The sequence below is a fragment of the Adiantum capillus-veneris genome, chromosome 22 (genome assembly GCF_014529385.1).
Source record: "Adiantum capillus-veneris isolate H3 chromosome 22, ASM1452938v2, whole genome shotgun sequence".
Classification (NCBI taxonomy): Eukaryota; Viridiplantae; Streptophyta; class Polypodiopsida; order Polypodiales; family Pteridaceae; genus Adiantum; species Adiantum capillus-veneris.
Genome location: NC_140952.1, coordinates 79,931,502 through 79,940,459, shown reverse-complemented (window position 1 = coordinate 79,940,459; position 8,958 = coordinate 79,931,502).

The window sequence follows — 8,958 nt, the reverse complement described above, 5'->3', positions numbered from 1 at the left end:
GAGGAGTCCATTGATCTTGAAGAAGAAGCAAAAGAGTTGGAATGGCAAGCCACCTTAATGCTACCAAGAGTGCCAGAGTTTAAATTTGGAGATAGTGATAGCCGTTTTTCGGCTCTCATAAAATAAATTTAAGAAGCCACTTCACCCCACAAAAACACCCTAGCACAATGACTAGGCTCGCTTTTTCATTATAAATAGTGTGCGTGCGTTTAGGTTTTTATCATATTTTTTTATATCAAATCATTGAGCGAGTCATTGGGTTAAGAGACAAAAAATAAATTTATAATATTACGGTCCTCTTTATATGTAAATATTTTCTATCAAATAAAGAACCTAAGTATAAAGGGTTTTTTTCAAAAAAATTGTATTTATATAAATACATATTCCTAGGTGTGCGTTAAGTATGTTAGCTCCCATCTCGTGTCATTCCTTATACATATTTTACTATCATTCTATCCCGTAAGCTCTACTCACACAAGCCTTGAAAAATATTTATGTGACTTCATTGTAAAAATTCACCAATAACCTTATCGGCTCCGTCATATTTATTATTATTTTTTATTATTATTTTTTTCCATCCCTCCTAGTTAATATTCACAAGTGCATAGATTTTATCTTCAAATAAATTCCATGAATTACTCAAAGTAGAGAATAAATGAGGGTCCCTTCCCTCATGATTTTCCTCCTTTTATTTTATATATTTTTTGCCACCATCCATCCCATGTGTCCATTTTTCATGACTAGGTAGCCTATCTTCTTACCCCACAAGTGTATATTATATTTGATACTTATCCTATACCATACATGTGTGCAAGCTCCTTGGAAATATTAGCTCATGTTTGATGTATGGGGGGCTCACTTGGAAGACTACAAAGGAAAAAGAATCAAATAGTGGCCCACTTCAAGCTTTATTAGGAGCTGTAGCGACAGCTTTTTGCTCGAATTTTGGCACCTTCTTATGATCCGAATTTGAGGATACTTCCAAAAGACAATACGTATCTCATGAGCTGAAGTATTTTCCATAAGTTTTTCAAAAATTTTGAAGTCAAGGGCGATTTTACATGAAATTTATGGCCGACTTCAAAACTGCCACCTCATACACCCAAAAAATCTTCCTATTTCTCTCAACCTTGCACACACCTACTCACTCTTTGTTAACCCTCACGGCACACGGACACCCTATTGTTACCATATACATGTGGTAGTGATGTGTGTGAACACACTAGGACCGCCGGGGCATTTTTTCCCTCTTTAGGAGGTTTTTTCCCCCGTGCATTGTATATACGCCCATCACTCTAGGGCTATCTATCTTTCCATTGCACACTAAGGAATACACTCTCTATTGTGTGCCTTGAGCTTCCTTCGTGTTCTCCAAGCTGTGTGTGTTTCTCTGCAACCCTAATTCCAACAATTGGTATCAGAGCAGGTCACGTCCTCCCGGGCTTAGTCGCCAGCTGCTCCAGCACACGCCTGCTCACTTTCTCCGATTTCAGTGAGCTTTGGCAAGCGTTCGCAGGTCGACAAATATTTTGGGCAAGCTCGAAGAGCTTGGTTTGCTCAGAATTTTGATTTGGGCTCATTTCGGCCTCCGTTTCCACTACGGGCAGTACTGCACAGGTTATTTCGTCATTTTGTGCAGATTTTCTGTCAGTGCCGTTTTCTGCATAACAGGTGCCTTATAGTCTTCTACGGTTTGTGCTATATAGCACAAGTTGTTCCCGCTCCATTTCTCCTATTTTCGGGCAGTTTTCACATCAGGTGCAGCATTTACCATGGCTGACAACAACAACACAGATGTGTTCAAGATGTTTGCTGCTGAGGACAGGTTGGATGGGGACAACTACCCTATGTGGGCTTATATGATGCAACACGTTCTTGTGTCAAAAGGTGTCTGGAACATTGTGCAGGGCATTGATGTACGTCCTGGTTCTGAAGATGTAGGCGATATTGAGGATGTTGCAGGTCTTGCTGCAAGGATTGCAGCTGTTAGAGTTGTTTTGCCTACAGCAGAACAAGCTCGTTGGGATGTTAAGGATGCGCAGGCTCATGCATTGATTGCGTTGTCTGTGAAGCGCACCATTATTCCTCACATCCGTTTAGCAAAATCTGCAAAACAGGCTTGGGATATTCTAGCAGGTCTTTATGCAAGCCGCAATGAGGCTAAAATTGCTTTGCTGCGTAAAGAGCTAGAGTCGAAGATTATGCATGAGGAAGATGATATGGACACTTTCCTTGCTAGTGTCAAGGATATCAATGAGCAACTCATTTCTGCAGGTGAAGTCATTTCTGACAGTTCCCTTGTGCAGACTGTTCTTGATGCCTTACCAGATTCCTACCAGACTTTTGCTAGTACTTGGAGACTGATGACCCAAGGAAATCCTGAAGTTGTCAAGTTTGATGCATTATGCACATTGCTGTTGCAAGAGTCACTTTCTAGAAAAAACAGGACTAGGCAGCGTGCAGTTGAACAGGCTTTTATTGCTTCTCAAAGAAAGGGTGGTAACAGTAATGCAGCCACTTCTTATGGTTCTGCTGCGAGTGGCAAAAATTCTGTTCCTAATGCTTCTGCTGGCAGCACTTCGTCTGGCAATTCTGGTGATAAGGGCAAAAAGAAGATGCGTTGCCATTATTGTAAAGCCAATGATCACTTGATCAAGTCGTGTCCTAAGTTGAAGGCCAAAGAGGCTAAGAAGAAAGAGGGTGGTTCCACTGCAAATGCTGGTTCCACTACAAATGCAGCCATTGTTGAGTCTTCTGTGAAAGGAGATTGTGATGCTGATGTTGATGCAGAATGGGCTTTTAGCGCAGAGTGCACTTACAATCCTGTTGTCCATGATGCATGCTTGTCAGTTGCTGCAGATTCACATGTGTGGTATTTCGACAGTGGTGCTACAAAGCACATTACCTCACATCGTGAATTGTTTACCTCTCTCGAGTCTGTCCCTCATGGGAATTCAGTCACTTGTGCCAACAACGCCTCTTATCCAGTTCAGGGAGTTGGAAAGATTGTGCTCACTGCTGCTAATGGCAGTTCCTTCACACTTGTTGATGCACTTTATGTACCTGGGATCAAGAAGAATCTATTGTCTGTATCCGCACTTGCTAGACTTGGACTTGTAGTCAAATTTGTGGATGACAGATGTACAGTTCATGATCTCAGTTTTGGTGATGAAATTGTTGCATCTGGGCTTTTGTGCCGTGGGCTGTATAAGCTCACTTTGTATGACAAGTGTGGACAAAATTTTGCAAATGCTGTTGCAGATTCAAGGGCTATTTCAGATGCAAAACTTTGGCATGCACGTTTTGGTCATCTGAATTTTGCCAGTTTGCTGTGTTTGCAGAAATCTGATATGGTTGCTTCTTTGCCGCCTCTTGAAGCACCTATCAAACATGTTTGTGAAGGCTGTATTCTGGGTAAAATGCAGCGTTCTAAGTTTCCAAAGGATGGTTCAGTTTGGGCCACATGCAGGTTGCAGCTTGTGCATAGTGATGTTTGTGGGCCCATGCAAACTCCATCCTTGGGCAATTACCTGTACTTCGTGACTTTCATTGATGATTACTCCAGGCATGCATGGGTATTTCCGCTTAAAGCAAAGTCCGAAGTTTTTATGTGCTTCAAACAATTTTTGGCTATGGCTGAAAATGTCTCAAAATGTACTATGGGCACCCTCCGTTCCGATCGAGGGGGGGAGTATATGTCTCATGAATTTAATGCATTTCTGGCTAGTCGTGGGATAAAACACCAATGTACAGTGCCTTATACACCTCAGCAAAATGGTGTTGCTGAGAGGAAAAACAGGTCACTAACGGAAATGGCACGATGTATGGTCAAAAGTCAAGCTTTGCCGCATTCTTTTTGGCTTGAGGCCATCATGTGTGCCACTTATGTACTTAACAGGTGTCCTACGAAAGCTTTGCAGTCTATTACTCCATATGAAGCATGGCATGATAGAAAACCTTCTATTGAGCACATGCGTGTTTTTGGCTGTTTGGCATATGCTTTGGTGCCACAAGTGCAGCGCAGAAAATTGGATGATAAGGCTGTCAAATGTATTTTTGTTGGTTATAGTGCTGAAAGCAAAGGTTACAGGTTGTATCATCCGCAAACAAAACGTATTTTGGTTTCACGGGATGTAGTGTTTGTGGAAGATTCTGTTCAACCCTTGCTGTCATGTACTAGAGACAGTAATGTAAGCTCACAGGACATTTATGACACTTTGTTGCCTCTTTTCAGTGGTGGAAATACGAATGTAAGTTCCAATGAGGCAAATGTACAGCCTATGGGGGTTTCTGAAAATGTTTTAGAACAGCCTATTACTGATGCAGATGTACATGATGTACTTGATGAGGAAAGGGCTGAAAATGAGCAGGCTAGAGGTATGCCAAAATGGCTGGTGCACACTTTGCGTGACAGTAAATTGGATGCACCTTTATCTAGTCGTACTCGTTCAGGCTCTCGCCATGCATCTTATGCATCAGATTGTTATGCTTTGGCTGTGTCTAGTTTACATGATGTTGAGGAGCCTCTGTCTTTTGATGAAGCACAGAATTCAGAAAATTGGATTGCTGCCATGAAATCAGAATATGATGCACTTATAGAGAATGACACATGGACTTTATGTGATTTGCCTCCTGGCAAAAAGGCCATTGGTACGAAGTGGGTTTACAAGTTGAAACGCAAGCCGGATGGTGAGATCGATCGCCATAAGGCTCGACTTGTTGCAAAGGGTTATGCACAACAAAAAGGCATAGATTATGAAGAGACTTTTGCTCCCACTTGTCGTATGACTACTGTGCATTTTCTATGTGCATTGGCAGCTCATTTTGGTTGGGATGTACATCAATCAGACATTGTTACTGCTTTCTTGAATGGTGACATATTTGAGGAAGTTTATGTAACGCAGCCTCGCGGTTTTGTCATAAAAGGACAAGAGGACAAAGTGTGCAAATGTAAGAAGGCTTTGTATGGGTTGAAGCAATCTCCTCGTGCTTGGTATGAGAAAGCTGACACTCATTTGGTTAAACGAGGCTTTCGTAACAGTCCAACAGAAAGCACATTGTATGTAAAGCGTGAGGATGATGTATTTCTCATTGTGGTTCTTTATGTTGATGATTTGCTGATCACTGGACCAAATGAGAGACATATTGCTGAATTTAAGGCTGATTTGAATGCTACTTTCAAGATGAAAGATTTGGGGCTGTTGCATCATTACTTGGGTGTACAGTTTAAGCAGTGTGATGGTGGTATTGCCTTGTGTCAGAAAAGTTACATAGAGACATTGCTATGTAAGTTTGGACTTGAGGATTGCAAACCTATTGCCACTCCCATGGAAACAGGTTTGAAGTTGAGTCTACATGATGCTGGCGATCCTGCTGATGTCACTCTTTACCAAACTGCTGTTGGCTGCCTCATTTATGTATGCAACACGAGGCCAGATATTCAGTTTGCAGTCTCGCAGGTCAGCAGATTTATGCATAGCCCAGGGTCTAAGCATTGGCAGGCTGTCAAGAGGATTTTCCGCTACCTTAGTGGCACTTTACATCTTGGCTTGTTTTATCCCAAGGGGGGATCATTGCCGCCAGACTTACATGCTTTTTCGGACTCAGATTGGGCTGGTTGTTTTGACACGCGAGTGTCCACAAGTGGTTTTTTTTTCATGCTTGGCAGTTCATGTATATCATGGTTGAGCAAGAAGCAACCTACTGTGGCCACTTCGAGTTGTGAGGCTGAGTACAGGGCAGTCTTCACATCTACGGTTGAGTGTGTATGGCTCAGACGCCTTATGGCTGACTTGGGTGTTGGACAGGACACTGCCAACACTATCTACACTGACAGTCAGAGCGCATTGGCAGTTGCGAGGAACCCAGTTTTTCATGCTCGCACAAAGCACATTGAGGTGCATTACCACTATGTCAAGGAGAGGCTCTCAGCAGGAGAGATCAGCTTGGCTTATGTGCCAACACAGGACAACCTTGCAGATCTTTTCACAAAGGCATTGTCTCGTGAGAAGCTTGAAGCTTTCCGCAAAGCTTTGGGCTTACTCCCCTTTGTGGACTGATCCTGTCCTCAGGGCATGGCACTTCCCTTTACTCATGTGCCAGCTCTCGTTCACCGCATCACTCCAGGGGGGATTTGTTACCATATACATGTGGTAGTGATGTGTGTGAACACACTAGGACCGCCGGGGCATTTTTTCCCTCTTTAGGAGGTTTTTTCCCCCGTGCATTGTATATACGCCCATCACTCTAGGGCTATCTATCTTTCCATTGCACACTAAGGAATACACTCTCTTTTGTGTGCCTTGAGCTTCCTTCGTCTTCTCCAAGCTGTGTGTGTTTCTCTGCAACCCTAATTCCAACACCTATGATCTATAAACGTTGTATTATTTAGAGTCAGGTACCGGGCTTGTCGGACCAATAGGAAAAGGGTAAGAGTGATCGCCGATGAGAGGCGCACTCTAACTTGGACATTCAAGGGATTAGTTGGCTAAGCATGGGCGCCCAAGTGTGAATGGGGTGAGCTCATATAAAAGCCAACTAAACCTAAAATTAACTCATTCTCTCATTTGTGCAATAGAAGAGTGCTCTTGCTCCATCTCCATCTCCATCTTCTTCTTCTTCACCTCCTTGTGTGTGTGTGTGTGTGTGTGTGTGTGTGTGAGAGAGAGAGAGAGGGAGAGTGTGTGTGCGATCGAGCATTACAAAGGCACGACGGCGGCGAAGCGGTTGAGCGCGGCATGACTGCAGCTTCTTCTTCATCGCGGCGAGGAATCCACCACGAAGGCGAGCGTAGAGCGGTGAGTGACACACCCTTTGCTCTCTTGAGCTTGCTAGTTTAGGCTTGTTGTGTGCTTGGAGCCATTTGTGGCTCGCACACGGTGTATTGGCAAGTCCCTTGCTTCGACAGTGCGGCAAGGAGCGCACATTTTTGGCGCCGCTGTCGTGAAAATGCCTTACACTAAGCTCGGTTAAGCACTTTACGCTTTCTTGTGGTGCAATTTCTATCATAGGAAAGGCAGGGAATGAGTGTGTGTAGTTATGTGGAGATTTCTTTTTTTTGCGTTTTCTGCGTTTTTTGGTTTGCACTGCACAGTTAGCATTTCTTGCGTTTTTGCATTTTCTGGTTTGCACTACACAGTTCTGTCAAGTTTCAATTTCTGCATTTTCTGTGTTTTCTGGTTTGTGCACAGTTAGACGCACAGTTAGTTAATTAAGTAGGCTAGTAATTAGGTGAGACAAAAAGTAGGTAGGTGAGGTCAACGCGCACCAAAACGTGAACCAAAATAAATAAATAAATAAATTTTTCAAAAAAAAAATAAAATTTTGAAAAAAAAATCGAAAAATAAAAACGTGAGTGAGGGGGAGGTTAGATTTTCGGAAATAAAAAACGTGAGTTATAAAAACGGACGGGTTGGTTTGTATAAAAGTTAGATCGGGATCGGGATCATTTTCCCAAGCCCAAGCCCAAGCCCAGGCCCAGGCCTCAGTCCTCTGATATATACTAGACTCACTCTTATATATATATCCTACTCCCTCAAGAGGGAATGAGAGCATGTGGGACAAGTCCTCCACTCTCCTCCCTTCTCTTCCCACTTGCACCCTTAGACTTGCTATTTGGAGCCTAGTTCCTCTGCTAGGAAAAGACTGTTTCGGACTTTTCTGGAGCAAAATAGAACCAAACGCTGGGCTGTAAAGCACAGCGCGTCCCTCCTAGTGATACGCTCGTTTTGAGCTATCACACGGCCCATTCCACGATACGCTCTAAAAAATCTAGCAAAAAAACAAACAAAAAAACACGCAAAAAACTAGTCACAAGGCCTCCTAGAGCAGCTTTTTGACACCTCAGGGTATCAAAAGCACATGCACTTACGCTCTGGGCGGGTGCTAGAACGCGAGCATATTGAGGGTGCCTCTGTTCATACGGACACCCATTACCCATCCACGATAGGCTCTAGACCCTCAGCGGGGACACAAGGTAGCACCACCCAAGACCCTAAAATAGCCGCTAGTGATTCCTCCTCCGACTCAGAAATCATGGAAGCATACCCTACCCAAAACATTGAGAGAGAAGGCCATGCACCTCCCGAAGCTCCACAGCCTAGTACTAGTATGTTTAGCCGTTTCATGGAAACATTAGGTAGAGCTACTCGCTCGGAACCTGATGCAAATGAAGCACATGAAGGGGGTGGGGAAGTGGACTCTACTTTCACATCGCACGTGGACCCCACACCCCCAAAGAGTGTCCATGTGGATATCCTGCCAACTTCTCACCAAGAAGGCCCTGTTGAGCTGCCTCCTTCAGAAGTTCCCTCTAGAGTACCGTTGGTGACAAGTAAAACCACGGGGAGCAACATTGCTTCTACCTCACAAGAAACCGTTAACACGTCGACTCTAGAAGGATTGTTCATTAATGATCATTGGACATACGACCTCCACACTGAGGTGTTGACGGATCTACACTCTGGCCACGCCTACCATGTAGGATGGATAGAGATTGTACAATCCACCTCTAGTGCCACGAGCATCGAAGATCAACAGAAAATGATCAGTAATGTTATCCATGGCATTATTCAACCGGAAAGGCAAAACCGAGGGGTAAATATACTCTCAAATGGCCCCAAGAGATTTCTGGATACGAGCAAGGCTCAACAGCCTACTCTATCACAAATGGAGACTCCTCTAATGAGCCCCATGGACCCATCTTACGTCATTTCACCTGGGGTCTCTATGCAATCTGAGCCTCCGAGCGACAACTTTAGCTTCCCTAACTTGGCTCAACCCTCTATTAAGGAAAACACAGTGCTCACTCCAAGGATAAGCCTGACAGAGAATGTACCGATGACATCTACGGTTAGCGCAGTGCCACTACCTAGTGTCGTAGTACCTAATATGGGGCCTCGACCGTATGTGCCTCTAGCCCCTTATGCACACATGGCCCCCACACCTCCAATTGTACCA